Below are 17,545 nucleotides of genomic sequence, written 5' to 3'. Positions count from 1 at the left end.
GTCATGTATAAAATTGCTGCCCCTTGCTTTAATTAAATATTGCAGCTGCCAGATTTTTTGCATGTATAATAAAGACAAACTGTGCAATGTAGCCTGTTCTAGAATTTGGACCTGAGTCCAGGAGGCTTCCTATACCTCCCCAGGGCGTTGCAATGCTCCCACCCAGGTCCAGAGTGGCCAGGCCTGGCAGCCTAGTGAGCCATGCTCTGTCCCATCCTGAGCACTCCTGCACCCTTCTTGGACTGGCCTGGAACCTCTTTGGGGTCCTGTGCCTATGTCAGTGGATGCCACCAGCCAGGGGTATAATAAGTTGGTCCTGGAACCTGAGCTGAGTCACTGCTGGTCTTCATATCAGGTCTCAAGGCACCTGGTCTGTCTCCCCTCCCACACTACTGCTCCCTGGAATGGGCCCCACCCAATGTCTCGCTGGTTCCTTGGGCCATGGGTCAGAGGCTCTTATGCACCACATCTCCTGTTCTTGGGCCCCCTTAGTACCCAGCATTTCCCACTCACTGCATGGTGTAGAGCATTCCCCTCAGCTGCCCTCCGTGGCTGGCCTCCTGTGGGACACCTGGTTATGTCACCCCAGGGAAGAGTCCCTGGAATGGGACTGACCACACTGTGGGAGGCTGGGCGTCAGTCTTTCCCAACACTCTGGGCCAAGAGGGTTACAGTCTCTGTGGGAAGTGGCACTGATGTCAGGGGTGTTGTAGCTTGATCCCAACCAGTCTTTGACCCTGTGCATAAACGCCTTATCCTGCTGCTGCAACCCTCTCAGCTGCTCAGCAGTGTGGTTGGCTTCTCTCAGATGGCAGGTAGCCACCTGAAGACCTCATCCTTGGACCTTTGCAGCATGTTCCTGGGCCTGGATGGCTCGTTCAATGCTGTGGAAGCACGGGTGCAAGCAGTCAACGACTTATCCATTCCAACCCCCAACATCAAGGGTCCCATTTGGTCCTTATTTCACCCAAATCATGTACACACATGTCTCGTGCTCTGCAGGTGTCTGGCCAACTATCCAGGATCCAGCATCTTGGCCTCCCTGAGTGGGCCTCCTGTGCACAAATATGGAGTCTGCAGACAACCGAGGGACCTATGGTGAGTCCTCTCTCTGGACCTTTTCCCCTGCCCAGGGTCAGAAGCCATGCAGCTGCTCACAACCCATGCAGATACTCCCCACTGATCATGCTGTGAAATGCCTGCATTCTGCCTCCCACTTGGGAAAATCCAGAGACCTGGATTCAAGAGGAGAAGGAGGAGGAGGAGGAGGGAAGGAGTATGGGTGCGGTTTGCTAGGGGAGATTTTTCCCATTCCTGCTGTGCCTTAACTGCAGCAGTGCTCAAACATAGATGCTTTGTCAAATGGAACTGTGTCAATGGTGCCCAGAGGCATGCCAATGTAAACCAGCAGTTATGACTTGGCTGTGGAGCTTGAAAAATTTTTTTAGTGCATTTCAGCATCTAGGTGCTGATCTGTACTATGTGATTTTGCATCAGTGCACTGGCCTCCTCAGGAAAGCTATGCAACCCTGAGGAATAGGGCACTTGGTTGTCAATTTACCAGATTTATGGTCCTATTCAATTTAACACAAATGGATATGCTCCCAGCAAAAGCAAGGAGTAATGACCCTGATGCCTCAGCTCCATTCCAGGCCAGTGGTATGGGAGTTGGCAGAGCAGGGTGTTTGAAAAGCATGAGGTCAGTGGGGAGCATCCATAAATCAGTATCATTACTCTTCCACCTGGACAATCATTGAGCCAAGAGCATGCTGAATATCAGAGTAGGCAGCAACATCCTTCCCCATGAGCATACCCCAACCTACCAAGGAGTCACATTAGATTGTTCCCTCATTTACAGTCATCACGTTCAGAAGGTCAGTAGTAAAATCTCTGCATGGGTAGCTGCCTTAAGATGTTTAGGCAGCATGGCATGGGGTGCCAACTTCAAAGTTCTCAGAACCACTGCACTTGCAATGGTATATGCCCTAGCAGACTATTGTGCTCCTGAATGGTCCAGAAGTTGTCACAATTAAAAGTGCCATGTTGTATTTAATAATGCGCAGAGAATCGTAACAGACTGCACAACTTACACACATGAGGATGTATTTCTTGCACTCTTCGGCATTAGATCAAGTTACATTAGAATACAGACTCCAACTGCTCCCCTGCTACCAGGTTTTCTGGGCCCATGGAGAGCCCAGCAGGCTGGGTAATGTGGCCTTGCATGTTGCGCTAAATTCAGATAAGGGTTGTGGTGAATGGAAATGAAATGATCCATCAGACTAATCTGGTCTGGCATCTATTCCTACAGCATTTTATACCAACACCAAATGAGTCTGCCATTGGGCATGACCTTGACAGAGAAGTGTGGGTCAAGCTGAACGGACTGAGATCTGGATACAGACACTTCAAAATAGCACCGTACAAGATGAACATTTTAGACAGCTTCCTGTGTGAATGTGGTGTCCAACTACCAGGACAGGACTTAATGGAAAGCTATAATCTTTACAAATGCTCATATGGGGTAAATGGAATTGGTACATTAAGCAATAATACCAGACAGTAGCTTATATCTGGGCAGAGAGAACAAGGGGCAGGGGGTTGGAAACAGGGGCTTCACTGGTTCGAGTCCCTGAGTGCCTGAATCTGGGCCAGGCTGGCACTTGGGCAGACTAGATCACTGCCCCATAATGGGAGGTGAGTGGGATGCTGTAGTGCTCCGTGGGATGCTGTAGTGCTCCATGGGATGTGATCTACCATGTGTCAGTGGAATGTGATCTACCATGAGCCATGATTGGATCAGGTAGAGATATTCATTATGGTGCTCTAATCTACTGCACTCAAGACTGATATCACATTCATCCAGGGTTGTCCTAGACTGGGATCCGTCATTTTTATAGTGCTCTATGTGCCCTGGCCGTCTGTTTGGTTATAGCTATAAAAGGTTTTCTGTGTGCCTACCACGCAAAGGTGTAACTTCTGTACCTGCCCTAAGATGCCATTCTGCCTCGTCTTCTCACAGATGTAACTTGGTTGTAAAAACTATCTGTGATACTATAGTGACAATAAAGGTGTCATCTCCTAGCAACAACATAACATGGCCTTCCATGTTAATGATATAAAGATTTTAATTCCTAACTGAAATTATCATATTGTTATCTAACTGGATTAAAATCATATATTGGAAATAACTTAAGTATTCCTTTTCTTAATTAGATAATATTTAGTATACATAGCATTAACAACTTTAACTTTTGGTTTCAGTTTCTTTTCTTTTATTATATAGACTACATGTGCAGTTCAAAGGCTATAGTCTCCCCTAAGCTCTGTCTGTTGAACTCTTACTGAAGGTAATAGAGGTAGAATCTGGCCCTGAGTTGTCATTTGCTGCTGAAAGGATAGCTGTGTTTCAAAAGAAAATGTGTGCTGGCCCAGTTTATATTTAGTATGTCGTTATCATGGGGAACAACACTAAGGGAAGCCATTGCCCAGAAGTTATGCATCAGTATATTCAGATTCTTTGAATAAAGATTATAAGGTTAGGTTGGTATAATGAAGGGAAAGTGTGTGTGTGTGTGTGTGTGTGTGTGTGTGTGTGTGTGTGTGGTGGGAGGGTCTGGTAATTTTGTACCAATACTGAGTGAAGCCAAACTATCTGGGCAAGTATTTTGCATAATCATGGAGAACAAAATGATAGTAATGTTCACAACATTTTACTCAGCCATTTTTGTGCCATGCATCCCTCAGAAACAAATACACTATAATCCATGCCTGAGGAGTTTATCATTTGTACTCAACCATGACTTAACGACTCAACAGATAAATATCTTAAACAGAAATGGAATACGGGACAAAGTAGAACAAGGGTTATAAGATCACATAGTTTCTCAATCTGGCATATGTACAATACAAAGTTTAAAGGTCTTACTAATTCTGGAAAAAAAAAAAATCAGCCAAACATTAAATCACCGCTCAAACAAGCAAAGAAAGGGTGGTGAATGTTTACGATTAATGAGTGTCTATCCATGTGCTCTGGAGTCAGGAGGGGAGGGAGGGACAATTTAATTAGAGTGGCTCCTGGACAGCCACTCTAAAATGCCACAGCATCACATGTGTTCAGCATCCTGCATTTCAAAATGGCTGCAGGGGCACTTTAAATAAAGCTTCTTTGATGATTTTTAGTTAAAATACCCCTGCTACCATTTTCAAACATGGGGCACTGAATAATATGACACTGCAGCATGATTAACTGAATCTGCTCTGATGCGTTCTAACCGGAGCACATGTATAGATACCCAATGTGAATGAAAACATGTAAAGCACAGTTCAGGATGACCCAAGATTTAAGATTTAAATTCTTCCTAGGAAACTGAGAACACATTTTAAGATAGAAATTACCCGTTATAAATACAATCAAGGTTGTTTAATATACACTTTATTTTAAAAATATGTTGTTGTTTGAGAACTCAATTGCTTTATTTCAAAAACATATTTATTGGTAGTGCAAAATGCCAAACTGGTGTCTGTGAAGTTGGTTAGGTTATACATAGGGCTGTGTAGAATAGACACATCTGAATAATTTTATTTTGTTCCGTTCCAGTATAGACACTAGGCACCTCTCTATAGACTTGATGCACCCCTTAATAGACTTAAGGCACTTGTCAGAAAATACCAGATCTTAGTTTTCACTCATTTTTTTGCTGCAGAAAAATAATAGAGCAATCCATCTGTTGCAAAGAACTTAAAAAGATTACAACAGCTCAGAGTGTTAAAGGTATAGACTGCTCATTTGAAGTCTCTTGGTTTATGTTGTGAATTATGTTTGCACACCTAACAGTGCCAACATTGCATGACACTCCATGGAAGCCTTGGCAAGAGCTCAAGGCAACCTAGGATACCTCGCATGGCACCCTGGTTGAGAATCAGTGTAGTAGCAGGAACTCTGAAATGCAAGGCAGCAGACAGTTCAGGCTTTATGATCAGTCATTCCATAAACTCTCTCCTAAAACTGACAACAGCATTCCCCCTGGTCTGGTCAAGTACCAACTTGTTGTTGCTGATATTTCTGTTATCAACATATGCCTGGTTTCCACTGTTCCAGGCCACAATTTCAGTAAGTATAAGGCAATCAAATGCAAAGCAGTGCTGGCAGGAAGGCACTGGGACAGATCCTCATCTGGTGTAATGCAGTGTAGTACCATTGCAATCAATGAAGCTAGGCCTGTTTATACTCAATGAAGAATTGGCCCACATGGCCTGCCCCTAAGGGAGAGCAAGAACAAGACAGGCATAAGAAGCAGATATATAGAGGAAGTGTGAAAGAGCCCTGAGTTGTTCTCCCCTGATGAGTGAAAGCTGGATTCTGATGTGCCATCCTGTATGAATGTAAAAAGTGAGAGAGAGAAAATTAATGTTTAGACTTGGTTCACACACATTGTTTTCTAATGGAGAATAAGTATCACCCTACATACTGTATCAGGTACAAATTCCAGTGTGCGTTGTTTTTATCAGTTAACATCTCAGTTCCCAAGAAAGTAAATAAGTAAGCTTATAGTTAAACATTTGTACTCAAATGAAATTCACCATCTCTTTTAAACCCTAAGGCCAATGTACAGTGCTTTGGAGTCAGTGCAGCATGGGGCCTGACAAGACATCCCACTTGATACAGAGAAAATTGACGAAGACATTCTATCATTCTTAGACATTCAGTGGCAAGTTCAAAGGGGAAACAGTTGTGTCTGATTACCAGCTTCTGCTAACGCTAATTTAGCCCCACAGAACTTTGCATCTGATTCTGCATGGTATGCCTAATTTTGCAACAGCATGATTAACAAATTGGCCTTCATGACACTTGTAATGTGGTTTTAACTCTGCATGCTCTCCATTATTGCCTAGTTTGTAGCTTTTTTTTGCAGGCTTCCCTGCTAAGAATTGACAAAAAGGACCTCACTAATTAATACTGAACTATCATAGGCATCTGCAATTATAATTCTTGTTAACGCAAAGGGATTTATAATGACTGAACCAGTCTTTTTAATGTCCTATCAGTTGCAACTTGTATTCCCAAGAAATGTATTTCCCAGCATTGGTAGATTTTCAAATTAATTTATACATGGAACACATGTGCTTTGCCTAAGTTAATTCCTGTCATGTAGACAGCAACCTTCTGATATGAGATACCGATAGGAATATCAATCACAAATGTATTTGATGTCTGGTTTCTGATACTTCAAAAACATTTAAAAGGTCATGAAGAGAACTGGAGGTATATAGGTTGTATATACTATAAGCACAAAATGCTGTAAAACACAGAATATACACCATTAAAAACACAGAAAATAGAAATATGAGAATGACTTCTGTAGTGTGTGTGGTAGCTGAGACTAAATTCTACCTTCCACTGTAATCCCCCTTTTCATTTTTGGTGAATGACTTTCTAAAAGATGAATTGAGCAAAATTTATTCTGATGTCATCCCCCAGACAGTACTCACTGCTGGATGGGCATAGAGAGAAAGCAAGTCTGCTTTCTCAAACTCCTGCTGTGCTATGAACTAGATATGATGTTCTTCCTCACTACCGCTCTTTGCCTGTTGTGTGCTCTTCATTGGCTGTCCTCGTTCACCTCAGGGGCAGTGTTACCTTAGGTGAAATCCCTTTTAAGAAGGGCCCGCTGTATTATTAGTATCTTTTGACTGGATGACTGCTGTACAAATTAGAGAAGGTGAAGGAGACCAACTTGGTCATTTCCTCCATGTTTATGCTCTCCAAACAGCACAGTAGAGTGAATGTATGCATGTGTAGCAAAGTGGCATTCAAACATCCCAAAGTGCCAGTAAGAGAAGCTGGATGTATTTGATATAATTTGGTGGCTGGGGAGTTCTAGACCTGAACTTGATGGCTGAGAGAAATGGAGACTAGTATTACTTATTGCTATCATAGGCTGCTGCCTCCATGGGGAAGAGAGAAGATCCTATCTGATTTTCCTGGCGTATGGTATAAGCAGCATCCTATGAGTTAGTGTCATAAAAAAGATACTGACTTACACTAATTGCCCTGGCTGAACCCTGAATTTGTGAGAGTGACTCATATGCTAATGTAATTTCATAGCAATTATATCAGAAGAAATTTTAAGTGATGCCTTGCAGCTTGCCCTGCTTTACCCATTCACATGGGTGTTGGGGGAGATGATTCATTCTGAATAACCTAGTGTCTATTATTACATTATTTACTACTAAAACTTGCTGTTGTTGTTTATACAGTGCCACAGATATGCATGAGTCTCCACAGATCTGACACATGATCACTGATGCAGTGACTGTGCCCAGGGGCTTGCGATGGGGTATGCATAGATATTATAGCAGTTAAACATCTTGTTAACTGATAGTAGGATGTGTTATATGATATGTAGTAGGGCTGCGCAAAGCTTCGGTCCCTGATTCAATTCAGCAGAGATTCGGCCTGATTCAGTGCCCAAATCTCCAAAACCAAATTGAATCAGAGGACCCTTTAATCTCTCTGAATTGAATCGGAACCCTCCGAATCAATTCAGAAAGATTTGGCGATTCAGATATAGACACAGCTTTAAATGTTTTTTTCTACATACCTCTAGGTACCAGGTGGCTTATGAATGCTGCGATGCTGGGGTGCATGGAGGATCCTACAGAAGCATGGGGGGGCACCCCAGTGCATTCGGCAGCATACCCAGAAGTGGACCAGAAGCACTTCTGGTCCACTTCTGGGTCCACCGGGGAGCATACTGGGAACACCCCCGCACCTCCCAAGCTCGGCAACTGGTGCCTCCTGGGCCTGGGGGGCACCCAGGGTCCCCCCGTGGTCGATCGCCAAGCTGGGTGGTACAGGGGATCCCCCCCTGCACACTCTGTGGTGACTCAAGTTTGCTACCAAGCACACAGGGTCCCCTCCCCCCGCATTCCTGTGGGATGCTCTATCTGCCCCCACATCGCAGCATTCACAAGCTGTGCTGGTACCTTCAAGTGTATAGAAAAAACATTTAAAGCTGTGTCTATATCTGAATCTTTGATTCTCCAAATCAGCATTGAATCTTCAAATTTGGGTTTGGCCGAATCAAATCAGGGAAAGTGATCCGAATCAACGAATCGAATCGCTGTCCGCGATTTGGACTGAATCTGAATCAAATAGGGTCCATTTCACACACCCCTAATATGTAGTTAGAGAAGTTTGTGTGGGAGCATTTTATTGATCCATTTATAGTCAGCACACAGAAGTACCAATTCACCCTAGGGTAGTGGATCAGCTGGGCTCAGCTGATTGAAATGTGATTTATAAGAAATATTTTTTGTTGAAACTTCCCCCCCCAAAAATGCTGTTTTGTTGAAACTCAAAAAAAAAAAAAGTGTCATCAAGATGGAGTCTCACACTTATCAGTCTTTGTGGCCAGTGCTAGTTAGAAGCCAGTATTCAGTTGCTTAGACTTTCCATCTGCAACTGCAAGGTGGGTCTCAAGGGCAGGCACTAGGTCAAATGCCTCAGGCCAATAGAAAGAGCAATGCTGCAAAGCCCAAGGCTGTCTGTAGGTGGTCAGTGTTTTTGAGATCTATACTGCAGAAGATTTATTGGCTGGCTTTTGGCAAGCTGCTTAATTTCCTCACCAACTCATCACTGGCTCACTTACCCATGTGGTTTGCAGATTTGAGAACTACGGATGACAACGCTATATGATTAATACTCTCTATGTCCTCTTTTGACCCTCCTCTTCAGGGTGCCTGACTGAATCATCCTTTCTGATGGAGTTGATCCTCTTAAAGGCCCAGGGTGGTATGGATGGGAATGTGAGAAGCACAGGACAGGGGAAAAGATTTCCTTGAAGTCACGTGGAAAATAGGTCTCTGAACAGGGAACCAAACCCAGATATCTTGAGTCTCAGGCTAATATCCTGACCACCACCTTCACTCCTGTATATAAAGTGACCTATGGGCTGACTTGCTCTCACATGTACATTGCTTGTCCTTCCCTTCCTCTTTCTTTCTCTCCTTTAATCCTATTACAGTGAGGAGCAGGACTTGTGATAGACAGCTTCCGAATGAAGATTAGTGATGGAAGTCTAGTGAAAAGGGGTGTATTTTAAGAAGGGATTTGAAAGATGAGTCAGTCAATAGGTCCATTGGAGGAGGAAAGCTATTCCATTTATAGGAAGAGCATTATTGCCAGCAGAGGTTAATTTTCTCTTTGAAAGGATTAGAAAAATCCAAAGCTGGGGTTGAAGTTGAGAATCAAAGATATGTAGGAGAATTGTATGAAACAGGAATGATTAGAGAATATTTTAAATTTAGCTATCTGTATATTAGTATTAGGCCCCCTCTACACTTTACATTTATTCAATTCATTGACACAGTTAATGTGTTAATCATTGCATAAATGGCAAGGGTGCTGCATATGTACCCTGTTTAAGACACCATACAACACCAAACCAGCTATAAAAATATTCTACATTTAATGCATATGTGGCATGGTAGGAGGCACAATTGCTGGGACTGGGGATCAAATTCCATGGTGCTTTTAAATTAACATGTGACAAGGGCCTTAATATTATTATTGCTACCTATCTCTGCCTTTAACCAGCAACATTTTTTAATCTCCAGTTATCACAGGATACACATGCTATACATGGTAACAGAAAACAGCGGCACCTGTCTAGAAAGGGCATTTCCTTTTTCATCCTACTTTTTCGCTTCTGCTTTTCATGACACCTCTAGATTTTCTTTTCTCTGGTTCTTTGCAGAATAGCTGGGTGAAGAGGTGACCTTTTCTGTGATGAGAACATCTGCCCTATTAGTGTCTGCAATATCTCTAGTAACTACTAGGTGTGTCTACACATGCAATTAAAGCTCCTGAATTTTCTGCACAGAAAATTCAGGCTCATTAATGTGCTCCCAGGTGCACATGTACAACTCCGTCTTTATCAAGAGCAAAATTGCCCAGTTCAGGGCTGCTCCTGCCCTGCTTTGTCCCTCAGCAGCAGCCAGGGAGAGCTCCAGGCACAGGCACCAATCCCTAACTCCACCAGGCAGGGAGAGCTATACCAGTTGCAGGGGGAGCTGTCTTCCTGGCCACTTGGGGATTGAGATGGGTCTCAACCTCCACATGGCTGGGAGAGCTATGCCAGCTGCAGAGGCAGCTGTCTCCCCACCATGTGGGTACCAGGACTTGTCCTGATCCCCATGTGGTGGGGAGACACCTGCTCTTGAAGCTGGCACAGCTCTCCCTGCCTGGCAGAGATTGGGACCAACCCCTATGCCCTGTGGCAGCCCCTAGGGTTGGCACCTAGGGGGGAGCCTGGAGCTCTCACTGGCTGCTGTGGGGGGCAGAGCAGGGCAGAAGCAGTCCTGGACTGGGCTACTCCTGTCAGGCGCAATGTTGCTGTCAACAGGGGTGCACATGTAGATGTATATCCAAAAGTGCATTAATGAACCTAAATTTTCTGTGCAGAAAATTCAGGCACATTAATTGCACATGTAGATGCACCCGCTATGTGGTGTTTAAGGTATCGTGCTGTGTATATAACCTGTCTTCTTCCCCTGCCTGCCTATTACTTCCACAAATGCTATTTGAAGTTATACACTTACAGTGTAATCCACCCTAAACAATGTAAGTTCTGTTCACACATAGTTGGTAATTTAGAAAGAACTTGCTCTGCCCATGGACATTTCTTTTTCCTTCTTTGAGGTGGTGGGAGATCTTGTGTAGATACTAAAGCCCATACAACAAAGCAGAAAAATGTAGTCAGTCAGAGAAGGTGATATTCATTACCTGGCCCAGATATCAGAACTGGATCAGGATTGGCCCAATACAGGCTGTGTGGTAATTAAACGTTTTCATACTGGTCTGCATGGTGACCATGGAAAATTACAGTTCATGTTCATTGTTGTCCAGTTCACTGTTGATTCTTATTGCCATAAACAGATGCACTTTTGAGTTGGTTACTTTCTGGGGTGGTTTAAGAGTCCTGCACTAAATGACTATGGATGTTCCTTCCAGCCCTATGATTCTGCCTGTGCATAAGCTTGGGTACCATGATCTAATAGATTTATTCCAAGAAATGTATTCAAAGAAAAAATTATTCCCTGGTAAGCTTGGTGCTTTGATGTGTAATGCCTGAGGAGGGGAAGAACGGAGGCCAATATTTGGTTTGAATAGTTCCATTGTTAAGCAAACAGTACAGAAACACAATGTGCACATACCTTTTGATACACCAGCTCCCAAATACAGGACATTGGCTTTTAGTGGAGGATGCATGGCATGCTTACAAAGCAAGCGCACACACCAGGCAAACCAATAAAGCAGAATACTTGATGTGATATGAAAAAAATATCTTGGGTAATAATTTATGTGGCTTTGTTTTTATGCTTTTCTGTTAAACCTGTTTGGAAGATATACAATGAATTCATTTGAATACAGTTCCCCTGATCAGTACACCAAATGTTAGAGCTAAAGGAAGCAACAAAAAGGAGGAGGGGGGCAAGGTACTTTTTATAAACAAGATGGAAGAGTGAGAGCCATAGGTAGAGTGCAGAGGAGAAACTCTTGTCTTTCCTAGAAAACTCTTGCTTTTCATATGTTAGAGTGATGCTGGGGTTTGGTTATGGGGTTTTTTTTGCATCCTTCAAAAGCAATGAAAATGTGAGACTTCAGGCTCAAGGCAGAGAGTAATTTTGATTCCAAATGTTATGAAGATCGTGCCTGCAAACTGAAGCCTCAAGGTGATCATTAATTATCTGTTGTAGTTTCAGAGTGAAGTCAGTCAAAATACTTTTTCAATAAATTAATTTGTTAAAATATGAAGCCAAAACATTTCATGGAGATGTATCAATTTCAACAAAGTGTCTGGGTAGCAAAATCTGTCTTTTTACCAAACCTTTTGGAGAAATGTCCCCTCATGTGATCTTGTAGGCTTCAATGAAATCAGAAAAAAGACATTTCCCCACCAAATAATGGATCAAAATGCATGGAGATGAAAGTAACAAAGTAAAACAATAAGGTCCCAGAGGTGATCTTCAAAATACTCAACTCTGTATTCATGTTTTGCTACGAGTCACTCAGTGAGGTTATTTACAGTTATAGTGTTGACAACATCAGAAAATGAGTCAGGATTTTAAGTTTTAGTATTGTTATTAGAGTTAGGGTTAAGTCTACAAGATAAAATAAGATGTGATCAGCTAACAATTGACTTGAGCAAAAAAAAAGCTACGTGATTGAAGTTTAATAAATGTTCTCCTGTGACTTGATTGTGTCTCAGATAGGAAATTGAAATCCTGACAAGTAGGCTGCTCTTGGGATGACCCCTAGTTTGGTAGTACCAGAACGATGAGGAGAAGGATGGCTCTAGTGAAATTTCCAGTGAACTTCAGCACACCCAGAAAGGGCTGGGTAAGATTTGGATCAGTCACCCAACCTTGAGGTGTTATATGAATGGTGCCAAGTCTGTGAAATGCTTGTGTTTCTGCCTTCTGTGCGGGGATTGCACATTTCTGAATGCAGGTTGAATCATGAGTGCAGGTAGTTAATATTCTGACTTTGCCCAAGGGGCTTCAAACTCCTTTTCCTCTTGTTTATATACCATACCCAGAAGTGCTGGCTTAGTTATTACTGCAGCAAAATACTCATATGTAGAAAGGCTTGGGACCTACCAAATGACTCCACCTTCTCTGCGGCTTTTTCTTAGAGGCAGCAATGTTCCCATTTCTCTTTCCCTCGTGACATTCACACTTCCTACCCCCTAGAGGTATAGAATATTTTATGTGCTTTCCATTTCCACATGTCCATAAACTATATTTGGCATAGAGGTTGTTCACTGGGTTACTTTGTAACAGGGCTGTGCCATGGAATGCATAGACAATGAAGATATAGTTTTAGGAGAACATGAAGTGCTTTAATTTGCAGGGCTTATTCCTGGTCTCATGACTACCCTGGAAGGAGCAAGGTGGAGAAAACTAAACAAAAAGAAACTGTGCAGAACAATATAAGAATTGCATCCGCATGAAGATCAAACACTCAAAGAGAACACACAACACTACAGCGTTGTGAATCACTGCAAAAAATTCAAACCCTCCTGATCCAGTTTTCTACAAGGAAAGATAAAGTGTCCTTTTATAAGCTCTTTCTATCTAGCTACGGAGTCTTTGCTTGCTGAGAATTGAACGCTCATGAAGCTTCCTCGTGGGGGAGGGTATTTATTTTTGGAGCAGCCAGTCATAAATAATAAAGGTGAATAATTATTTGTGAATAATTTATCTGATGAATGTAGGCCATCCCACTTCATTTGGGTTACTCTGATGTCAAATGGATGGGGAAGCGATCAGGCCCTTTTGTTTTTACACATTTTACTCCAAACAGGTTGTGACCAGTTTCATTTGCATTCCCAGTTTGCTTGTTTTGATTGCTTGAAATACCTTTTTACTTAATAGTGCAATGTGTGATTGCTCAACTCAGTCACTTGGTATGTTTTTTGCTCCCTGACTGGATAACTAAAACCTTTATGCCAATAGAGAATCTTTTGTGCAAATGACCCCCCTGGTGGCTTATTTGACATTCATTTCACTTGAAGCCATGTATGGGAGATGAATGCAAAGCCCATGGAGGTGAAAAAAATGCTTTAAGCCCTCTTCAACCCAGCATTCCTTGAGCTGAAAGTAGGGCTGGATTAACACATAGGCAAACTAGGCACATGCCTAGGGCCCCAAACAGCGGAGGACCTCAGTCCTTTCCTCCACAGTGGTGGCACCATCCACCTTCCTTCCCTTCCCTTCTCCCTGCCAAGGGCCCACAAATTTGTTTGCCGAGAGCCCGCTAAAGGGTTAATCCGGTCTGGGCTGAAAGGACACCAGACTCATATGAAAGAGGACTTTATACACTGAATTGCCAAATTAAAAGAAAAATGAATATCCCCAGCATAGCCAATTATTAAAAGCCATTGTTATACATGTAAACTTAAGACATTTGTTCTGAAAACCACTGGGAAGCATTCAATATTGAAACCCACAATACCAATTGTAAGGTTACTTTTCCGAATAGTATCACACTGATGGATCTTGCAGCACATGATCAGCTCCCAGAGACATGTACAGCTGTTTCTTGTCTTGTTACATAAGGATATGGACAAAAGTGCTCTTGGAGCATCCTCAAAAAGAGACCTGACCTCCCCTCCAAGTTTATGTTTATTCAGACCCTAAGACTGTTGTGCTGCTAATATCAGTTCAAAATAGGTAGACAAAAGCAAATTGAACATCTAGTATTCAGTGAGATAAATTTTGAATCCATATATGCATTAAAACTGACACTGACATGGTGTTCAACCAGGCCCCAGAAGGTGCTGCAAGAATAGAAGATAAGTTGGCTGAAATCAGTCTAACAGTGAATTCAGACTGCTATATAAAGTAGTCAGTGTAACTGCTTTTTCTCATTCTACCAAAAGGGAGGTTGTTTAATGATTTCAAGCTTTTTGACCCAGAATAACAAGTGGTTAATGATGAGCGTTATAACTCATGACATTTCAAGATAATTAAAAAAAAATCTAATCCTAAATATGACTAATCCTGAAATCCACAGCATGAATGGAATATCCCACGGTAAAAGTAAAGCAGGGGAGATTATCTCCTTCATGTGAGAGGCAAGTCCTGACAGAGCTGCTAAACAAATCCCTTTGACTCACTGGGGTTGCTTGTATTACTTCTGTCTTCTTGTCAAAGAAAAGGCTTGCATGGTGGTGTTCCTACAAGTGTATTTTTCTACAGAATGAGAAAGTGTCAGCACTCAACAGAAAGCCTGGCATTAGCTGTAGTTACAGTACACCTAATGGGAAACATAACCAATAAGAGAGAGAACAGCATGTCCTTTACAGCGTGTTATATTTTCAGAGTGTTTTTTAATTCTCAAGAAAGCCATAGGAGCTGATTCTCTCTTTGGCGCAGGGATGACAACTAATTGCTTTTTATTTGACTTTACATGAAAACAAGCTATTTCCAGGTGTTTTAATCCTCCTCCAGTTAATGCTAAATATTGATTTCTTTTTTGGTTTTGTATTCAATGGCACATGTTTGTTCACAATGTAAATTCAGGCACCTTTGGTGTTTATAGGCATCCATATATGGCATGTCTAAATATCTATTTTCAAGTATGGTGCAAGAATATGCAGAAACCTGAGTCTCAACGGAGCTGCAGAGGTGGGATTTAGCCTGAGGCTCTTGTATTCCTACCTCCTCCCAGTCATCGTGGAGAAGATTGCTCCTGCTGCATGCTCCCAGTGGCCTTCACAGTTCAGAGCCAGTTTCCCTGGCGTTTCTCTCTATTCCTTCTCTTTGCTCCTTCACTGCACCCCCTTTGCCCTTACCCATTGCCTCCTTGATTGAGTGATCCGACAGTTTAAGGTTATAAAATGAAAATGCCACTTTGTAGCCCCCCTAAAGGCCATGTTTAAATGTTTGTTACTGAGAAGTGTGCCTCTTTGGCCAAAAGATTTTGGGTAATTTCCAAAAATGGGCCTTTTCCCACAGCTGCTTTCTTGAGATAACTTGGACGATAATTTTTCATGTGGATGATTCTTATTCAATTCTTAGCTTTTCTGTATTATGTTCCCCCCTGCAACCCCTGCCCCCAGTGCTGAGACTGGTTTCAAGGATTGTCAAAGTATTACCAATTTATTGCTCGCTGCTAGGTGATAAATTGCATCTTTTATTGAACATGCTGCTCATTCGTAATTCTTAAGTAGGTTATCAAAACAGGCCTAATGCTTTGAGGTGAGAGGTACCTAACCTACAAAATAACCTGTAATTGCAGGTGTCTTGGTACTATTTTCCTTCTATTTTGGAGAACACTGTATAGTGCAAAGTTATCCTCTCTGAAACATCTGAACTTGGTGAAATTAAGTAAGAGAATGTCTTCAGTGGAGGCAGAGGCAACCCGAGCAGGGTGCGGGGCCCAGGGCAAATCAGCCTGTGAGGGGCCCCTTGCCACCCCTAGACACAAGGAAGCCAGTGGTGGATTTGGCGGCGGCAGAGGGGAGGTGCTGGCGAGTGGCTGGAGGCGCCGGTTCAGTGGTGGGGGTGCCGAGCAGCTGGATGGGAAGCTGGCAGCAGCGCGGCCCAGGGCAGTCACCCCGATTCGGCACCCCTCTAGGGATGGCTCTAACTGGAGGTACATCAGAAAATGATTTGACCCAGACATACAGTACATTAGAATCTCTGGGTTAGTGCCAACACATTGCAACATGCTGTTTTGCTATCACTTTCAGCCCTTTTTTGTATTATGTGGGCATAGTTACTAGATCTACTTTTTGCCTGATGAGTGATATGAAGATTGGCTAGAGAATTTATTTAAACTGACTCTCCCACAAGCGCTTGAATTTCCTTAATAGTAAATGAAGTTCCCATAGATTGCCCCTAGGAGGAACTAGGCTTGCATTGCCATTTCCCTGGTCAGGGTTTGGATGCCTAATGAAAGCACCTATTCTGGTTCTGTCTTTATTTCTCCTCCAGTCGGCTAGAATCCGGAACCACTCACTGCACTTGATCCAACTCTGCTGGCAGTACTTCCATTCAGTCTTTTCAAGTACAAGCAGTTTCAGAAATGAATTTTAATGGTTTGACAACAAATGAAGAATTTGAATACAACCAGTTAAGTTGACTGCTCTGCTCCTGAAATAACCAAAATATCTTAGTATTCCTTTGCATCCTAATGAGTAGAAGTGTTGTACAAGTAGAATAAAATAGGTTGAATTCAGAATGACGGAAAATATAGTCAAATAGGGTGGTAGGTTTTGGGTTCTATTTTTTTTTTACTAAGACTTCCCGTGTGACTTTGTACAGGTCACTTAAGCCCACACCTCAGGGATATTGAGATACCTAACAATCATTGATTTCACTTGAGGACTGTGACTTAGCTTCTCTGCCATCTGTGAAATGGGACTTATAGTGCCTCCCTTAACCACAGTACTGTAGGGATATATGCAATAAGAGACTGTGAGCTCCTCTAATATTACAGCTGTGTGGCTTTGTAAGTACATAAAATAAATTGAATATGAAAATGTAGGCTAACTATCAGGACAGTATGTTCCTCAACAAGCTAATTTAAGGAGAAAAGAAAAGGAATGGAGAAAAGGATTGATCAGTAAGGAAAGCTATGTCTTAGAGGTCAGAAAGTGCAGAAATGATCTGGACTTGGCAGGGAAAATGACTATGACTAATAAGAAAGGTAAGGATTTCTTTGGGTGATATCTTTTATTGGACCAACTATGTATTTGGGATAAGTCAGACAATCTTTCAAATGCAAGACACTCCTCCTCAGGTCTGATCCCAGAAGGCCAGGTGTAACATAGCCTCTAGATTATGCATAAACTATACTAGGCCTGACTCTTTGCGATCAGACTTGAGGAAGAATGTCTTGCATTTAAAAGTTAGTCTAACTTTATCTCAGCTATATAGTTGGTCCAATAAAAGGTACCACCCTAAGAAATCTTTGTCTCTTGCATAGTTTCTGGACCATCATGGCTACAACATCACTCTTTCCCTACAA

At 42.5% G+C, this 17,545-nt stretch overlaps 1 long non-coding RNA gene across 5 annotated transcripts in view; it reads left to right on the top strand.

Moving 5' to 3' along the window:
* LOC109312041 overlaps window positions 1-13,257 on the top strand; it is a 98,043-nt gene extending 84,786 nt beyond the window's left edge. For 4 of the 5 annotated variants that reach the window (XR_002101696.1, XR_002101697.1, XR_002101695.1 and 1 more), the window contains one exon: window positions 1,003-1,131. This is a non-coding gene — a long non-coding RNA (uncharacterized LOC109312041). Of the gene's footprint in view, window positions 1-1,002; window positions 1,132-12,919 lie in introns of those variants that run through there. The other variant, XR_002101698.1, reaches the window with a different exon arrangement.
* The last annotated feature ends 4,288 nt before the right edge of the window (window positions 13,258-17,545 follow it).

Source organism: Crocodylus porosus, unplaced genomic scaffold (genome assembly GCF_001723895.1).
Source record: "Crocodylus porosus isolate Cpor-Errol unplaced genomic scaffold, CroPor_comp1, whole genome shotgun sequence".
Lineage (NCBI taxonomy): Eukaryota > Metazoa > Chordata > Crocodylia > Crocodylidae > Crocodylus > Crocodylus porosus.
The sequence above is the reverse complement of the archived record's forward strand: the minus strand, read 5'-3'. Positions and strand labels throughout refer to the sequence as shown.